Source organism: Protopterus annectens, chromosome 14.part0 (assembly GCF_019279795.1).
Source record: "Protopterus annectens isolate FY-2018-M chromosome 14.part0, PAN1.0, whole genome shotgun sequence".
NCBI classification, from domain to species: domain Eukaryota; kingdom Metazoa; phylum Chordata; order Ceratodontiformes; family Protopteridae; genus Protopterus; species Protopterus annectens.
Window position 1 is genome coordinate 992,272,843 of NC_056748.1, and position 20,539 is coordinate 992,293,381.

A 20,539-nucleotide genomic window follows, 5' to 3' on the forward strand; every position below is an offset into this window, starting at 1 on the left:
TTTACTGAAAAAAAATTCTAAGCTTGCTTCCCCTCTTTCCTGAAACAAGTCATGTCCAGATACAGATTTGCTGTATCCAGGACTGTTTGTAAGCTCCTGAGCCCCTCCCCCCACTTAACTAGGGTTAAACTATTCCTGGAGCCATAATGTCTGCTTTTCAAATTTTCCAAAACAGTGTAAGAAACTTCTCTGTGTGGAAGATTTTCAGTCCATATATTTCTAGTTAATCACTGTATATTAATCAGATCAGACAATAGTAGTAGAAGTAGCGAACGTAAACTCGCCAAGTCAAAAAAGTAATAATAGAAAATATATATAATTCTACAGCATTACTAAGTATTCAAAAGTAATCCAAGCAAGGCAGGCAGTCTGTTTCCAGTCGAAAATCCTTTATTAAGTACACAGACAAGTGATCCAAGTAAAACAAAAATAGAGTAATAATTTCCTCACAAGCTTTCTAAATATATACATGCTTTTTATCAGGCATGGGAGTGGTTTATTGTGCTGTAAAACAAAGTGTTATTGGTACACATGTTAAATTTACATCCCTTCCCCCATCAGTGTGACATTCAAGCTGGTCCTGCCCTACCTAGTAGCTGTCATAATAATATATAGCCCTAATGTACTTTAATGGTACATCTTATTTAACCAAATTATGAAGTCTGTGATTTTATACAAGGCAATATACTACATGGCTGGAAATATATCAACCTTAGTTCATTTTGCGATCAAAAATTATATATAAATATATACATATACATTTTGCATGTAAAAATCAGTTTCTATTTTCATAACCTATTGTTAACAAAGATCGCTTTCGTCCTTCTAGACTTCTTCAGGTCTGTGTACAAGAACCCTAAAAACCTATATAATTGTATAATTAGTTAGTATTGTTATTACCATCATTTTGAATTAAGTGGAAAAAAGAGAACCAGAAAAAAGTATATTTATATATAATTTTTGATCGCAAAATGAACTAAGGTTGATATATTTCCAGCCATGTAGTATATTGCCTTGTATAAAATCACAGACTTAATAATTTGGTTAAATAAGATGTACCATTAAAGTACATTAGGGCTATATATTATTATGACAGCTACTAGGTAGGGCAGGACCAGCTCGAATGTCACACTGATGGGGGAAGGGATGAGAATTTAACATGTGTACCAATAACACTTTGTTTTACAGCACAATAAACCACTCCCATGCCTGATAAAAAGCATATATATATTTAGAAATCTTGTGAGGAAATTATTACTCTATTTTTGTTTTACTTGGATCGCTTGTCTGTGTACTTAATAAAGGATTTTCGACTGGAAACAGACTGCCTGCCTTGCTTGGATTACTTTTGAATACTTAGTAATGCAGTAGAATTATATATATTTTCTATTACTACTTTTTTGACTTGACAAGTTTACGTTCGCTACTTCTACTACTATTGTCTGATCTGATTAATATACAGTGATTAACTAGAAATATATGGACTGAAAATCTTCCACACAGAGAAGTTTCTTACACTGTTTTGTTTTTAGACCCACTACACTTTAGTGGGTTGTTTTGAGACTTCAGGGATACCACGGAGATTACTTGTTTTTTGGCTTTTCAAATTTTCCCTTGCAACTAGCCAGCGTTTTAGTTTTAGCACTCATATCTGTTTCTTTGAGCTCAGCACTTGTTCAAAACTTGTTGTAAGCACTAAATAAGCAACAAATTACTACAGCACTCAACTTTCCTCACTTGTCTAGAGGAAAACAGTTTCTAGTACTTTATAAATAAGCACCTATCCAGTCATGTCTAAAGGTCAGCTCCTGGTGTTTTCTCCTGTCTACCTGATGAATCTGGGCATCTTGGGACAGTGCAGCAATTGCCTCATGTACACAGACAACCCTCTCCTCCTACCACCCAACACTAAGACCTGTGAGAGATGCACTTATATAGCCAAACTGGAAGCAAAGCTCTCTTCACCAAAGACTGGACTAGACAGTCAAGAGGAGAAAGTAAACACTTGCACTGCACCACACTCACCACATAGTCCCTCAAAACCTACACCACCAAAACACATACAGACGCACAAAACACACACCTACATTCGCAAAGGCACTCAGTAAAAATCTACCTAAACAACCAAGACCTCCAAAGCAGAAATGCAAGCAACCTCTACCCCAACACAACCCAAATGACACATAGCCCACATACTCAGTGTGCCACTCAACTACAGCCCATAAGGCATAACGTACCCAACACTCTAGTCATAGGTGACTCTATAGTCAGGCACACTGATGTTCCACACACCAGACTAAACAAGAAGAAAGTTACTTTCAGCTGCTTGTTGGGTGCCAGGATCCACCACATAAAGCACGCACTCAGGTCACTCCACAACAAGTACAGATATGACTCTGTCATTGTCCATGTAGGTGTGAATGACCTGAGATGCACTTCCCTGGACTACATGAAAAGAGACATGGAGGAGCTCTCCAATCTTGTAGCCCAGGCAGGTATGACCCTAGCCCTGAGTAGCATCCTGCCATCACCCAGAATGATACCACAGTACAAGGACAAAATGATTGATTTCAACAATTGGCTAAGCTTCTGGTGTCATTCTAAGGGAATCCAGTATCTGTCTGCCTGGGATGACATGATTGACAGACCACGCTGATTTGCCAGAGATGGCCTGCAACTGTCGCCCTTGGGATTCAGGATACTCGCAAAGGCTCTTGCCACCCCTATATTGCCTTTTTTAGGCAAGGTTCAAATGACAAATTCACCACCGTAACAGGTACAAGCCAGCAAAACCTGAGGGTAATGCTACTCACTGCTAGAAGTCTAAACCTCAAAATGTACTTACTCGAGGCACTCCTTAAAATGGAGAACATCGACATCTGTACAGTGACAGAGACCTGGTTCAAAGCTCCAGATAGTACCCCTGCATTACCAGGCTATAATTCATACCACACCTTTCGGCCACCAAACCCAGACCGAAACACTAAAGGTGGAGGCATGTCCGTATTCATTAAGGATAACCACACCTCCAAGCTAGTTGCTCAGCATAATGCATCCGAGATTATCCAAGTTCAACTAACTCTGGACAAAACTGCAATCCAGATTGTAGCTTGCTACAGACCCCCCACCATGCCCCAGGATACCCACTCCTCTTTTCTTGATACACTGGAAAATATTAAGGTACAACCCAACACCCTAATAATGGGTGATTTCAACTACCCCACCATTAACTGGGAAAACTACTTGTGTACCAACTATTTTGCTCAATGTTTTCTGGAATTCATCAATTCCAATGCCCTGGATCAACTTATCCACACCCCCACCAGGGGCAGCAATATCCTAGACCTGGTCATCACCAACATGGGTGACCGGTGTTCCACACCAGGGGTCAGCTCCTCGTTGGTCAGATCCGACCACAAACTAATCACTCTAGACATCCACATCCCGCTCCCACCCACCATTAGGAAAACAACCATAAAACATTTCTCCAAAGCCAACTTCAATGCTTCTTAAGACAGAAGTGGCAAACTTCACGACACCCATGCAGATGGACAATGGAGGTACGACTGCTGAATCCTACACAAATGCACTTTATAAGCACTTACATGAGTGCATGGATCGTGCTATCCCTAACAGAACCAAGATGCTATCCTCCAAAAAAGGAAGCCAATCTGGTGGTCTTTTGCCATAAACAAACTCTACAACAGAAGAAAGAAACTTGCAAAAAAGAGTAAAATTCCACGATTGGAGGAACTCCCTGGTCAGCCTTAGTAAGAAGCTGAGATCCCTCATAAAATCCTCCAAAGCTAGTTATGAAAACAAAATCACCACTGATTCTAAAGACAACCATAAAGCATTCTACAGATATGCCAAGAATCTCAATGGCAGCACTCAGATCTGCTCTGAGTTACAGCACAATGACACTAAATATACAGAACCAACTGATATTGACAACATTCTGGCAGATAGGTTCAGTGCTAACTTTACCATCCTCTCACCCCCTGAAGGGCCCATCTTTATACCAGAAGAATGCAAAGTTCCTGTAATCATGGCTGCACAGGTAAAAACCTCACTCTCCAAAGCCAAAAACACAGCATCCATAGGACCTGACAACATCCCAGGCTGCCTTCTACATGAACTACAGAATGAACTGGCACCCCACGTAAGTACCATGTTCAATCACAGCCTCACCTCAGGCTTTGTGCCCATTGAATGGCGCACCATGATGGTTATCCCACTCCACAAAATGGAGGCCACAACAGACCCCAGGAACTACCGCCCCATTAGCCTGATGAGCCTGGTCTGCAAGGCCATGGAACGTATCATCATGGAACTCATAAACAAAGACATTGGAGATCTCCAAACTCTGGACCCCACACAGTTCAGGTTTGTAAAAGGCAGATCATGTCTCCTAAACCTGATAGACTTCTTTGAAACAGTCACCCAAAGACATAGATGACGGTAAGATGGTTCACACAGCCTATCTATATCTCGCCAAGGCATTCGACACCATCCCCCACTCTGGAATTATAGATAAACTCACTAAACTAGGTATAAATCCCTGTCACAAGATGGGTTGCCAACTGGCTTACTGACAGAACCCACACTGTGAAAGTAGCAGACTTCAGACCAGTGACAAGTGGGGTACCACAGGGTTCAGTCCTGGGTCCTCTCCTGTTTGGTATCTACTTCTCTGAAGTACAGGCTAACACAGAAGGTCTGTGGCTAAGTAAATTCACAGATGACTGCAAACTAGGAGCCATAATCGAAACTCCTAATGATGTGGACATCCTACAAAAGGGCCTCACTGAGACAGATGCCTGGTGTCAAAGCCATGGTCTCAAGCTCAATGCCAAAAAATGCATTGTCATCTCCTTTGGTAAAAACTCTGTACCCATGAACTACCACATAGGCAGTAGTCTACTTAACACCGAAAGTGTGATAAGTGACTTGGGACACAGGTGGACAGTAGTCTCTCCTTTGATAATCACATCACCACAGTGGTCAGGAAATCCTTCTCTGTGGCACTCCTCATCACAAAAGGTTTCTCATCCAGAAAAAAGGAGGTCATTGTTCCCCTCTACTCATCACTCATTAGACCCATTATAGAGTATAACGCCCCTTTTGGTATGTACCTCACAAGACATCTACAACAACTGGAAAGGCCGCAGCAATACCTCACAAAGAGGATTACTGGCCTCAAACAGATGCCCTACGGAGACCGACTCAAAAAACTCCAGCTTTACTCCATCACATATCACTTACTCAGAGGCGATCTCTGCCTAACATACAAAGCTATGTCAAACCCAGAGCTATTGGACATGCTCCACTTAAAGAAATCCCAATCCCTCTGAGCTACACGCTCTAGGGACCTAAACCTTGTCACCACAATAAACAGAACATGATGGAGGGATAGATTCCTATTCCCAGAGACTTCCCATACTCTGGAACAGACTACCTATTTATATCAAACAGAGCTCTTCATTAGCACTCTTCAAGAAAAATCTTGATGATTGGATGGGTAATAAGAAATTCACCCCGGGGATCACTTCTGTGATTCTGCTTGACAGAGGCACAGGAAAATAATTTTCTTGGGTGGAGAAAGCCAGGGTACCTTTTTGACTAGGCTTGTATATGCCCTAGGACCAATAGCCTAGTATCTACCTATGAACCTATGTAATCAGAACAGGTGGTCTCACAGTGGGCAGAGATGTTTGATCTTACAGCTGAATAACTATTGGGTTCCATGTAATTTTTCTTGGGACTTGAGATGGATGGTGGTCAGGAAGGTAGGAACTCTTGACAGGATGCAATCAGAACAGGTGGTCTTACAGTGGGGAGAGATGTTTGATCTTTTCTTCAGTCTGTGTGGTTACTCATTTAAGCAACATTATAGTGTGAGTAGTCATTTCTTGCAATGTGATTACCTGAGTGTGTGATGTGTTTGGTCTTTTGCTAGTTGGGCCACCCTTGCTATGTGCAGACATGCTTCTAGTCTCACCCACTCACTGTACCTCTACTCTTTCTGGTCCAATCTACACCAGAGCTGGAATGAGCAGCCTGTCTCCACTGAGACTTATGAATACTCTCTCTGTAATTCTTTTACAACTTCTGTAAAAGTTTTTGACTGTAATGTAATTTCTAAAGACCACTGGTGCCAATTTAATCCACTGCCTAGAATTTAAGGGGGTTTGGGAGGGCATTAACCCTCCCCTTACAAAAAAGTAACATGGAAAATACAGTTTACAGAAAATGGAAATTATTGTAAAATTCCGAATAACTAAATTACAGCACCTCTATACCAGAGTTTAATGTATACCACGCCTTCAAACCCTAGGGTAAGTGGGGGGATCTGTATTTGTTACAAACACCATTATCTCACCTGAAATTGCTCATGACCTAACTTGGAGCTCAAGGAGATCCAAATCACCATTAACGGATCCAACTATTACTTCACTGCTAATTACAGATCCCAGTCAGTGTCCCTCAGTGATTGTGGAAATTAATATCATTGAGGCATTAAACATCAAACTAAATAACTTCTTTCTAGGGCACTTCAATTACCCAATCATTGAATGGCACACTTACACCCCTAAAACAGTTATGCCCAGCATTTCTTACACTAATACCAATACACTGCAGCAAATTATGTAACTAGCCAGTAGGGGTTTTAATATCTTTGACGTAGTCTTTACAAACCTAGCCCCCACCTGTATCCCACCCTCACATCTCGTCAGTCCTAGCTAAATCTGACCACACATTGGTTGTCTTCCCTGCCAGTCCTACTTATACTACCCCATCAACAAATGAGACCATCTTTAGCCACTTTTCCTGGGCAAAGTAAACATATTTCAGCTTGTATAAGACACATGCAATATTTTCAAAAATCCCTTGCAAGTAAATCCAGCTAAGAAGGCTGTTTTATTTAAAACTGACTTTTACCAGTACATAAACACTTAGAAAAGTCAGTACTCATCTGTCCTAAATGTAATGGTGAATTCAGGAATAAACCTCTCTGTATTAATAAATTGTTTAATAAAAAAAAGGAAAATGATGCAAAACTGCAAGAGATTCCCATTGCCGCAAGTCCACACTGAAACATGCCAACAAGGAACTTAGCACTATTAAAAATTTAAAGCAGAATATGGTCTTAAGTTTGCCATGGACAGCAATTAAACTACAAATTCTTATTCAGCTATGTAAGAAAAGTAAGGAATAATATGCAACAATGTCCTGAGCTCATCCATAATATCACACCTTCTGAGCCCAAGGATATAACCAATCAGTTAGGCAAATTTAGTGCTAACTTTACCCCACCTACTTACATTGTTGTGCCCACTATCCCTAAAAAGTTAGTTTCCCCTTTATTCACCTTGAACAAGTCTTAAAATCCCTGTCAAAAACCAAAAAATACTACCATCAGACCAGATAATGTACCAGGCTGCCAAGTATACACTATCTGAGCCTCTACTTAAACTGTTCAGCCTTAGAATGTCTACTGGGTTTGTGCCCGATACCTGGAGAATAGTCACTGTGACTCAAGGGTCGGCCATTAAGAAATGATCAGCAAATCAGCCTTATATTCAAAACAATGGAACCTATCATAGCAGAATTCATTTATGCAGACACAGGCAACTTACCCGAACTAGATCCCACTGACTTTGGTTTTCTGAAGGGCAGGTCCTGCATCCTCAACCAAGTAATCTTCTGTGAAAAGATTACAGGGGCTGTGGCCAGTGGTCAGTCATTCTGTGAATACTCCTTACCATGACTCAGCTAAGGTTTTTGATACTATTCCCCATGCTGGAATTATTAAAAAATGAGGCAAGCTTAATTTAACCCCCTACAGTGTCTGATGGACTACAAATTAGCTATCCATCACATCCCAGGTTCCGAAAGTTGCTGGTACACTCTGAATGGAAAATTGTAAAGAGTGGGGTACAAGATAAGCTCTCTCCTGTTTGGCATTTATTTTTCAGACATCAAATCCAATATTCCAGAAGTGAGTTTGACCAAATTTACTATGCACTAGTCTAAGCATATTGTTCAACTGGAAAGGCCACACAGATTTCTAAATAAGAAAATGAAAGGTCTTAAATTTTTTATCTATCCTGAAAGATTAGCATGACTCTCTAGTAGCCTAATAGCTTATCTGAGGTGATCTGTGTCTAGCTTTTCAAACTTATTTATTTGACATTTGTTGACCGGTATCGTCCGAATGAGCTTGTGCCCTTTTTCACTGGAGGCCTGGGGTGAAAAGCTCCACAATAGAAAATATAGAATTGGTAATTTCACAGTACAAATTAAATTAAATTTCACAATAAGTAAAACTGTTATTACATTCATTGTACAAGTAACAAGAAAAAAGCAAGCAGGTAATAAATTCTCTGAAAGGTTTAGAGATTAGAATTACTGTACATACAAGAGAAGATAATAGAAAACAGACAAATAGATGAGCATAGCTGTACATAAGTAAGAGGTCATTTAGTAGGAGGTGATTAGCAGTAAGGTAGGAGGAAGTAAAATGAGAAATGCTCAAGAGTTACTAATACAGGACTAGAGAGGTAGTGGTTAGTATAACAGGATTAAAGTATGGAGGAAAAAGAGAAAAGGAGCAGAGAAGGGAAAGGAGATAGGCCAGTAAAATGGGGGGTGGGGTGAGAAATTAGTTAGGGAAAGGAGAAAGAAGTTACCAGACAAAGTTGAGTAAAGGAAGTAAGAGTAGATAGACAGTAATGTTAAAGCAGAAGCAGTAGAAGGGGGGGGGGTAAGGTAAAAAGAGAGAAAGAGGAAGATTTCAAGTGAGAATGAAATACCAAATCCTATTTAAGCTATTTCTTTGCAAAAAAAAAAAATTAAATAAATAAATTAAAAAAAACAGTGCCACTACAAACACCCATACTAGGGATCTAAACCTACAACAAGCATAAACAACTCACTGGAAAATAGGCTTCTAATGCAACATATTCCCAGCATATTGAATATGTAGCCACTGCAAGTCAAAGTACTACTTTGGCTATCATTAAGTGTCAGAAAAACTTCTTCTGGCCACAACAAATAGATACTTACAACCTGATTGAAGTCTAAACTCAGGTATGTTTTTTCTTAATGTCCTGAAACACACTGCACAAGGAAGAGGAAATGACATCAAGCATATTACCATAAGTGTCCACCAGAAAACAATACTATCTTGTGGCTAAACATATTATTGCACATAACTGAAATACAGAAATTCTGGGCTTCTTGCATAATAGTAACAATACATAATTACTATCTTTTCCTCAGTAGTCCACTTTATTATCTTTATGTCTCATTTTAGGCCTGTTTGTCTCCCTGTTTTTTGTGGACTACTATTTCCTTCTACAACAGGGGGGCAATCCATGAGCCTGGCCTAACCCCATTGTAGGAGTTTTTCTGTGTCTTGAGGATTTTACACTGTCATTTTTTCTAGTCCTGGCACCAGTGTGCCTATCAGGATCAGGCACTTTTTTTATCCTGGGACTTGTGCACACAGATATCTTTTTTTATGTTTTAACCTACTTATGTCTATGATATACGTTATGTAAAATATAATCTATATATCAGTGTTGTCTTGGTGAGATTTTGTAAAAACAGGGTCCTCCTCATGAAGGTACTCACCAAGACTTGAGGATGAATTCAGTTCCAGCAATGCTACTCTCATTTGCTTGCTGATTTTATCATCTCTCCATTTGGACTCCTAGTCTCTCCATTCAGATACGTCATCTCCCATGTTGTTTCTCTACCTTAAGCCACATGTAGTTTGAATATGTTGGCTGTTTCTCCCTTATTCATCAGGGTCACCAGCTACCAGTTTAACTCTCAAAGTGAAGTACGCATGAATCGAGTTGGTGTAGAAGCCACACTGACCAGGCACAGAAGGTGGGGGTTTACTCATTGCTGGTCTTATCACTCTCTACATACTGGTGTTGTATTATAATGTAGTAATGAGCCATAAAGCATGGTTACTGGGGGTAAGGCAGGGTTACTGGTGGTGGTGGGGTAGCTCCACCCCAAGGGACTAGGTGTTAAAATGTTTCCCGTCTCAGTTACTGTACTTCTACCCAGCTGCCTCTTTCTTCATCAGTCTTCAACAGAGTTGGAAAGAGCAGACTATCTCAATCAGCACTTCTTCCTTCATTCCCCTTCTACCCCAGGAAAAAGCATGTGGATTCCGACTCTTCCCTCTTTTCCTGCCCCTTACCAGCTTCAACAAGCACCTGTACCACTAGCTCAACTCTATTTATCTGAGTTGCAATCATGGCTTTATCCCTATGCCAGTAGACTTGACCTTATCTGGTTAAACAAATAATAAAATAAAAATATATCAAATTATTTAAAGCCTTTAAACTTGCTTACTTTATAAAATAAAATTGCAAATATTCCATAATCATCTGCATTTTACATTTATTCACTTTTTGTTTTAAATATATTCTAGACTACCTAGTATTTATAGAATTGTCATGTACTACTATGTTGTCTGACTTAAATGTTTCCTACTGTGATAACTGGAAATTATATCTGTGTTTTCCTTCATATATTTTTCATCCCACCCTAGGCCCCCCATGAAAATGAGATATGCCTAGTATTGCTATCCCTACCAACAAAATGTAAGTTGTTAATTGTTTCTAACACAGACACTTTTACAACAGGCAAAAATCATACAAACCTCCTTAAATTTCTATGAAGCATTATGATAAAAACAGACTGTACTATAAACAAACAATTTTACAGAGTTGAGCACCTCTGTACCCCTAAAGTCTGTGTTGTCTGTCACACTGCTATTACTAAAATATTCTAATTCTGAGATTGCACAACATCAGAAAAAATAAATGCATTTTTTTTCTGGAAAACTCAAGTATTTAATTTTCTTCAAGGTTGTTTGACTGAAGAATTAGAATACTGTAGTTGCGTGGTTGCAACATGGCTTGCTGTGTCTGTAATAAATAATACACCATTTTTATATATGTTTTTTTTTCCTGAGATATATGATTGAGTTGTCTGTTGCTTTAAGAAAGTCCTTCTATATTGCATAGCTTATAAACAAGGGATTGTGTCTAGATCTAGGGATGTCATTGTCCCTCTTTATTTAGCCCTCTATAGGCCAGTCATTGAGTACAATGTCCCCTTTGGCATGTATCTGTCTACTGGAACGCCCACAGAGATCCCTTACTAAAAGGATACAAGGCCTAAACAACATGCCCTACATGGACTGAGCCAAAGCCCTGTCACTATACTATCCTACAGACTGCTAGGAGGTGACCTGCATCTGACCCATTACTGATGGATTTACTGCATATCAGCAAGTCAAATGGCATCAGAAATATACTGTCTAGGGATCTAAACCTCTTCTGCAACATCAGCAAAATGGTTTTGACAGACAGATATATTATGACGAGGATACTGATGCTGTGGAACAGACTCCACATTCACATAAAACTAAGTTCATCAATGTCCATATTCAAGTGCAACTTAGATATGTGGATAGGAAACAGAAAATTTACCACAGGTCTGGCCCCGTAGTACTAATGGACAGAGGCAACTCCTAAATGCCTTATCCTGTGCATGGGTTTCCTCAAATTATCTATGGTATGTTCATTAGGGGTAATATGTAATTATTGACCATGGGAAGGGTAAGGCCAATCTATAACCAAATAGGATAGGTTCTTTCCAGCACAAAAAAGGAAATTGACTAGACTTAAAATGGCCTGCAAGGGTAGCTAGCCTAGTACTTGTCTATGAACCTGTGAGCATTACTTTATAGTCACTTTTCCCAGGAGGATCCTGAAACAGTCTACTTGTATCAGTGGTGTACCCTGGTCAGTGAACAGTAAATAAAATAAATAAACATACTACCTGCACTTTTTGAGATTCTTTGGGGGATTATTGAGAGAACATGTTTGTTGATTTGGGACGTTTTCAGGATTTTATATTTTGTAAATCTGTACATCAGAACTGTCATATATTTGATGAGGAAATATAAAAATGGGTTAGGAAGAAGAAAGACAAGACAAGGTTCGCAGTAATGTGAGACTTGAATTTTCCAAAGATGATTGGAACATTCATTCATCCATCAAGAGTGGATAAAAAGAGTAAAATCATAGGGGCAGTCAGGAAATATTTATGCAGACAGTAGAGGTTGGAAGTCAGGAGAGGAAGCATTCTATACATGTTATTTCACATTGAAGAAGTGGTGGGGGAGCAATTAGTGTCTGAGTTACAGTAAGACAGACAGACAAAACAGGACAAATTATGGCTTCAAGAATAAAAGTACAATAATAGCAGATGTGGTTGTATGCAGGACCAAGGGGTGAATGAAATATGCAAAGTGGCTGCAGTCTTTGAATGAATAGTAGAAAGGTGTAGCAGTCATATGAGGCCAACGAAAAACACAATGGCTTAGAAAGGCTGATAAAGAAGCAAGTAAGGCAAAGGACCTAAACAATATGGAGGAGGATAACTTCAAGGAGATAGTTTTGAAGACTTAATAATAAAAATGAGAGATAAATAATCCCAAAACAGAAATGTTGAAGATGAGCAAAAGGGATGAAAACTATAAAAATAAGCTTTCTTTAGATGTATGGGGAAAAGGCTGGAAATTTGTATAAGCAAAATCATAAATGAAGACAAATGTATAACAACTTAGTGGAGCAGGTCATGATTTTAAAGACATTCTTTGAATTAGTATTCAATGGATAAATTCTGGTGAATTCCATTTTGGCAAGGGGGAAGTGACTTAGTGGAGTCAGAAGTACAGGCTGGGTGATACAGAAAAATGAAGTAGAAAGAGATCTGATGACATTAAAGAAGGGCAGTTCACAAGGCCTGGTAGATTTGCTACCTAGGATTCTGAAAATCAGCCATGGTCTTGGTAAGCTACTCATGAAACTCTTCCCTAGACTTATAGGGTGAGGTATTCCTAAGTACCTGAAATAAAAATCCTGGTTATCTCTCTACACAAGGAGTGCCCCCAAAACAGGCCAGATAACCATACATTTATGAGTCAATTATCTGGGGTGCATAATAATGGAAGAAATCCTGAACAGTAGCTTAATCACATTCTTGGAAGAAAATAGATTACCAAAAGTACATGCACAGAGATTCCTGGATTTTGTAAACACAAATTCCCTGGAGTTAATACACCAATCAGACGTGCAACCATACTTGATCTGGTCCTCAATAATATGGGAGACTGCTGCACACCCCCTACTGTAATGCCTTCCTTGGTAAGGTCAGATCACAAAATGGTCTCCTTTGAAGTAAAAATAAAACCTGGACCCCCAGCTAAACCTGGAATATTCAGAAACTATTCTAAGGCTAACCTCCTTCTATTAAGTGAGAACCTGACAGCATTTCAAGCCCCCATAAAGCCTGATAACACTTCTGCCTATGCAGGACTGTTCACAGAATCCCTGTACAAGCATAGAGGTCATTAATGCTCTCTCTAAGACCAAGAACACTGCATCAATGGGCCCAGACAATATCTCAGGATGCCTTCTAAATAGCATGCAACATAACCTATCAGAGCCTCTAGAATTACTATTTAACTGTAGCCTCCAAACAGGCTTCATGCCTCATGAATGGAGAAAGGTAACAGTCATCCCTCTACACAAAGGTGGGCCATCTACAGACCCTGGAAACTACAGACCCATTAGTCTCACTAGTATTATATGTAAAGTCATGGAAAGAATTATCATGGAGATGATCAATAGAGATATAGTAAACCTCCAGACACTGGACCCAACCCAGTTTGGTTTTGTCAAGGGCAGATCATGTCTACTCAACCTGGTGGACTTCTTTGAGAAGGTCACCAAAGGAATGGATGAGGGCAAAATCATTCACACTGCCAACCTTGACCTGACCAAGGCATTTGGCACACTACCCCACTCGGGCATTGTTGACAAACTCAAGAGGTTAGGTACAAACCTGTATGTCACCCTGTGGATAGCCAACTGGCTCACAGACAGTACCCTGAAAGTTAGAATTGGGGAGTCCACCTCTACAAAGAGGCAGTCACAAAGGGAGTCCCTCAGGGATCAGTCTATGGACTGCTCCTTTTTGGCATTTACTTCTCAGAAGTTAAAGCCAATGCCAGTGGTCTCTGGCTGACTAAATTTGCAGATGATTGCAAATTAGGAGCTGTCATATATTCTCACATTAATGCAAATGTTCTCCAGGAGGGGCTAACATAGACAAAAAACTGGTGTAAGAGCCATGGACTAAAACTAAATGCCAAGAAATGCATAATAGTATCCTTTGGGAAGTCATCCATCCCTGGTAACTATCATATTGACAACACACCCCTTAGAGTTGACCCAGTAGTCAGGACTTAGGGACACACATAGATAGTAATCTAGCCTTTGATCATCACATGTCTACAGTGGTGAGGAAATCATTCTATGTTGCACAACTTATAAACAAAGATATGGCATGTAAGTCCAAGGAAGTCATTGTTCCACTGTATTCGGCATTCATCAGACCTATCACTGACTACAATGCCCCCTTTGGTATGTATCTAACCAGGCATATCCAACAATTGAAATGTCCACAGAGGTTCCTCACTAAAAGAATACAGGGCATAAGTAATATGTCCTATGCAGACTGCCTCAGGGCCCTATCCCTATATTCTGTCTCCTACAGGCATTTGAGGGTAGATCTATGCTTGGCATAGAGGGCATTGTCAGACCCCACTCTAACAGGCCTCCTATATATCCACAAAACAAACAGCACCAGAATTACCTGTTCAAAAGACTTAAACCTTGCCTGTGATATAAATAGGACCTGCTGGAGATATAGATATGTATCCCAGAGACTACCCCGTTTATGTAACAGGCTCCCCTTCCATGTGAAGCAGAGTCCCTCCCTAACACAATTCAAGTACAACTTGGACCATTGGATGGGAAACAGAAATTCATCCCTGGTTTGGCACCTGTGTCTCTAATAGACACAGGAAACCTGTAAATGGTTCATCTCCCCTGCCCATGCTTACACTTATCAAGGGTATCAGATCTTGTCAGAGATTTGGGATGCAAGGCTAGGCTTAAAAAGGCCCTTATGGTTGTTAGGCTAGTAAACTCCTATGAACCTATGGCCTCTAGGGCAGAAAGTAGCCTTTGGTCATGGCCAAAAGAGGCTACCAAATGAGCAATGTCTAATTTTATGATATGATAACTAGGAAAATCAATAACGGTCATCCCAGTGGACATGCATTGCCTGAACTTCTTCAAGGCCTTTGAGTCTAATGGGAAATATTGTGACAGTAATAGTATGGTACAACATGTACTGCATTGTGACAGTAATAGTATGGTACAACATGAGTTACATTATGACAGTGATAGAATGGTGAAGCATGTGTTACATCGTAACAGTAATAGTATGGTACAGCATGCATTACATTTATTTATTTACATTTGTTGACCGGGCTAGTCTAGCTGGATACATATCCCTTTTCAGTAGAGACCCGAGGAGAAAAGCTCCAACGAGTGAATTAATACATTCAAAATATTCTAAAAATGACTAGTTGCACATTACATAATAAGACATGATAAGAAAAAATTAGTAAATTGTGAACAATGTAAGGTTTCATTAGAGTAGAAGTAAGAAATAAACAAGTCTTAATGCTTTAGTAGGGTTCATGTGAAGTCAATCAAAATCTAAAGCATTAGAACATTAGTAAAACTATTTAGTAGTGTTGTTCATAAGATATGGGGGGTAATTGTTAAGGAAGCAGGAGAAAAAGAAACAGGGAGGGAGAGAAGAAAAGTAGATTCAATCAGGCTTTGAGCAGGGGCAAAGCCAATGTATTTTAAGGTGGTCTCTAAGGTGTTTTTAAAGATTAGAGAGGATGAGAGTGAGGTGAGTGTATTAGGAAGTTTGTTCCAGATTCTACCCACAACATTGGAGAAGAGGAATCGCCTGCTTTGTTATTAGAAGGGTTGCTGGCAATAAGTAGCTTATTAGCTGAGCATAGTGTTGAAAGATTTTTATAAGGGAGATCAGATTAGTGAGGATGGGAGTATTAGTAGGATGGTGCAGGATTTTTGTGCAATCACAAGTTGATTGTATTGTAGTTGATTTTGTAGTTCTAACCATTTGAGTTGTTTAAGGTTGAGGCAGTGATGGGTTCTGTATGGAGAGCCAGTGGCAAATCTGGTTATGTTATTGTAGCTAGTTTCAAGTTTGGTGAGATTATGCTTTGATAGATTGGTGTAAATGGCAGATGCATAGAATAGGGTGGAAGTAAGATGAGTCTGGGCAATGGATTTCTTAGCTAGTGGTGTAAGGAAGGGATTTATTCTATACAGGGAGCCTAATATTTTATTAACAGTTTTGATAATATTATTAACATGGGCATCGAAGCTGAGGTTATGGTCAATAGTTATACCAAGTAGTTGAGCAGTAGAATCAGGGGAAATGCAGGTTCCATTGTCAGAGGTAATAGTGAAGTGGAACTGAAGAGATTTTATGGTGGGAGTAAAGAGTAGTAGCTTAGTTTTCTTGGGGTTAAGAAGAAGGCAGCGTTGGGTGAACCATTTTTCAACTGTGTTAAATACATTTTGTGTAAGGGTGTGGAGAGAGGAAGAAAACTTGGCAGTACAGATAAGAGTAGAGTCATCAGCATATTGTATACAGGTGGATTGTGGAAAAACAGTATGGAGATCATTAATAAAGATGGAGAAAAGAAGAGGGCCTAGGATAGAACCTTGAGGAACTCCAGTGCTCACTGGGAGGTGTGTGGATAGATTATTGTCCCAGAGTACTGCTTGTTGTCTGTTTTCCAGATAAGATTTGAACCAAAGGATTGCTTGTGGGTCAAGAGATTGGGCTTTTAGCACATTAATAAGTAGGTTGTGATTGACCATATCAAAGGCTTTGGAAAGGTCAATAAATAGAGCAGCTGAGAGACAGTTATTGTTATGATTCCTATTCATGCAATCAGTAAAAGTTAAAAGGGCAGAAGTAGTGCTATGAAAGGGCCTAAATCCATGTTGGCAGTTAGCAAGCAAGTTGTTTTGGAGAAGGTGCTGGAGTAGCTGATGGTGAATACATTGTTTCATAATTTTGGCTAGTGGTGAGAGTAGAGCAATAGGACAGTAGTTGGAGATTTCAGTAGATTTACCTCCTTTGTGCAAAGGGATTATATGAGAGAATTTCCATATAGAGGGGATGTAGGCTTCAGAGATGGATCTGTTTATCAGGATAGAAACAGGGTATGCTATGGCTTTGGCTGCAATTTGAAGGTATTCTGCTGGGAGGCAATCAGCCGAGGGAGTGCAGGGTTTGAGTTTTTGAAGGAGTTTGCAGATAAAGGAGGTTGGTGCAGGTTGCAAATTAAGGGAGGGAAAGGGACTGTTAGTGTGTTGTGTAGGAGTGGGGGTCATAGGAACTAGAGTTTGAGTTAAAGTTTGAATAGCTTCAGTGAAGTAATTGTTAAAGGCATTAGCTATTTGCAGAGGATTACTACTGGGAATAGAGCAGGGGGAAGGAGTTGTGGCATGTCCTGGTTTGAGAAGTTTATTAATTCCAGACCAGAATTTTTTAGGATTATTAGAGTGTGAATGTTGCAGGTGGGAGTAGTAGTTTTTTTATCTGAGATTATATCCTTTTTGACAGCATTTCTTAGTTGTTTACAGTATAGATGATCTACAGAGCTTTTAGAGGTTCTCCATCTTGCCCATATTTTGTTTCATAGAAACATTTTTTCTTTGGTTTGTTTTGTGAGCCAGGGGCTATTTTGTCCTGATTCTGGAGGAGTGGAAAGGAGCATGGTTATTTAGAATTTGAAGGAAAGTAGAATTAAAGTAAGAGATTGATTCATCTAGATTAAGTAGTTTTAGAGATGACCAGTTACATGCTTTTAGTTCATTAATAAAGTTCTCAGATTGGAAGTGTTTTTTAGAATGATAGGTGACAAAATTGTTCTTTTTTGGGCTATATTTCTTTTGTTTAGTGATAAAGGTTAAAATGTGATCACTAATGTCGTCAGGGAGAGATCCTACCTTATAGGTATCTGGGTGACTATTTATAAGGATCCAGTCAAGAGTAGTTTCTTTGTTACTTGGTTTGTGGATCCTAGTGGGAAAGTTTATTATTTGATTGAAACCAAATAGATTAATATGGGTGTTAGGGGTGGGGGAATTACATAAGGTCCAGTCTATATTAAAATAATACAATTGTTTCCTGTGGTAAATGGGTAGAAAGGCTATTGAGAATGTTTTCTAGGGTGCTAATATTGTTTCCTGGAGGGATGTAAGAGCAGATTATATAGATTGCTTTAGAGCTATTCATTTGGAGTTTGATAGTAAGGGTCTCAGCATTGGTATTTGAGGGTAGTGATACATCATAGAGTGAAACCAGAAGATCAGATTTGAACAAGATAGCTACACCACCACCTTTTTTGATGTACGGTCACATCTTAGGATATTATATCCAGGAGGGGTTATTTCTAGGTCATGAGTAGAAGGTTTTAGCCAAGTTTCTGTAAGGCAAAGAATATCAAATGGATAAACCTAAAGGAGAGCATGCAATTGACTAATTTTGTTGTTAATGCTACGAATATTAAGATGTGCTAAACTGAGGGAGTTCTGAGTTATTAAAGAAGAGGTAGCATTATTAAATGATGGATTCTGTAGATTGGTATTTGGTGGGGATGGGCCAGGATTGGGATGAATATCTCCACCTGTTAGAATGTTTATGGTTTGAATGGATGAAATCTTTAAGTATTTATAGTACTTGGGTGGGGTTAGCTTATTGGGGAGGTAAGAAACATGGGTGTTTCTATGGAACTTGGGAAGCAAATAGGCTGAAGTAGAGGTGATGTTGCTATGAAAAAGGCTGTGGGGATGTGTGATGGGGAGTGTTTGTAGATAGGTCACATTGTGCTTTAAAGTGTAGTGTTCATATGCAGTGAGTGAGTAGGTTAAGGATAGAAGTAAAAATAAGGAAGAGGAGACAAGAAAGGTTTTCAGGGAAGGTTTGAGAGAATGGGCCATTAGGGCAGTGGAATAGAAAGGTTATATACAGAAGATAGGAAGCTTAAAGTGTAGATAAAAGGTAGGGAGAGATAAATGTAATGGTTTAGAAAGATAGTCAGAAGAGGGGAGAAGGGAGTAGAAGATAAACTAAATAGCTGTAAAAGAAGTGATTATAGTTACTGATTATGTGTAGAGGTGAGTAAGGAGTAAGCTAAGGAGAGAAGTCAGGAGGAGTGGTGTTAGATAAAGAGGTGGAGTAGAGAAGAGGAGGTAGGGGAGGAGTTGAGAATTATATGTTGAGACTGGATAAGTAGTAACGTGGGTGTGACTTGTTAGGTATAAGTGTAACAGCACTGGGGTGGGTGGGAATTGGGGGTAGGGAGGGGAGCGGAGTGAGCCCAAAGGGCGAATGGAGTGGGCTAGAGCAAGTAGTGAAGGAGACAATCAGTGAGCAGAGCAGCCCAGTTAGGGAAGGTAAGCAGGTGAGTAGCTTCAGGTGGAGCAGGTAAAGTTCAAGACAGACGTATGGAAGAGGAAGATATGTTGTTTACTAGTTAGAGGGTAGAAGGTGGTATGAGAACAGGTAGGAGTATAGAGTTAGCAGTTACGGAATATCTGGACAACCAGACCAGGCAGGAGAACGTAAGAAAGAAATATAGCAAAGAGTTAAACTAGTAAGAGTGAAAAGAGGGTAAAGGTTGAGGCCTGGTTAGACTGCCACCTAGTGATCTGTGGTGGTATTGCAACAAGTGACTGAGGGCAGAAAATTAACTAGTTGTGAAGAGTAAGGTAGGCAGTATGGGAAAGGAGATGTCAGACAGTACAGGTCTTGGAGAGGGGTCTGGCTGCTAGTGTTCCTTTCACAGAGGCCAAATATTTAGTTAGATCAACAAACAGAGTTGAAAATGGCTATCAACAGGGTCAAGAAATAAACGTACTTTATAAAAATGCTGCTGAGGCAGTATTAAAGTGTTGGGACAGCAAAACAGTAGATCCAAATTGGGAAGACTTGTGGGAGACGGTATCCTTAATAGCCAGATAAGATCCTTAGTTCAGGGTAATGTCTAGACAGCTAGGAGGATAAGAAGGTAGGGAAACAGGGAGTTAATATAATGAGGCAGTAATAAGTAGCTCAAGTATCTGCTTAGAATAGACTTAACAACAGTTTAGCTTACACAATAAAACTACAAAACTACAATGTAATAATTAAAATAGAAGTAATAAACAATTGTGAACAATAGTCGCCTGTTCTAATGAGGCTAGGTTAGAAGATGTAGTCTGTCAGAAAAAGCATTTTCTATCCTTGAACTATAACTCAGGTGCAGACATAGAATATGAAATAATATGTAGTTTAACAGTATAAATCAGTAAAAGGAGTTGGCAATGGATAAAAAGTTCAAACAGTTATAGCAACATATTGTATCAAAGGAAGACATTAACAAATTGCGAGTAGCAAAAAAGAACACTTCCTAACAGCAGGTTGAAAGAGGTAGAATGCTTAGGGATAAGCAGGCTCACAAAAACACATAGCAGCCACTTGGAATTTA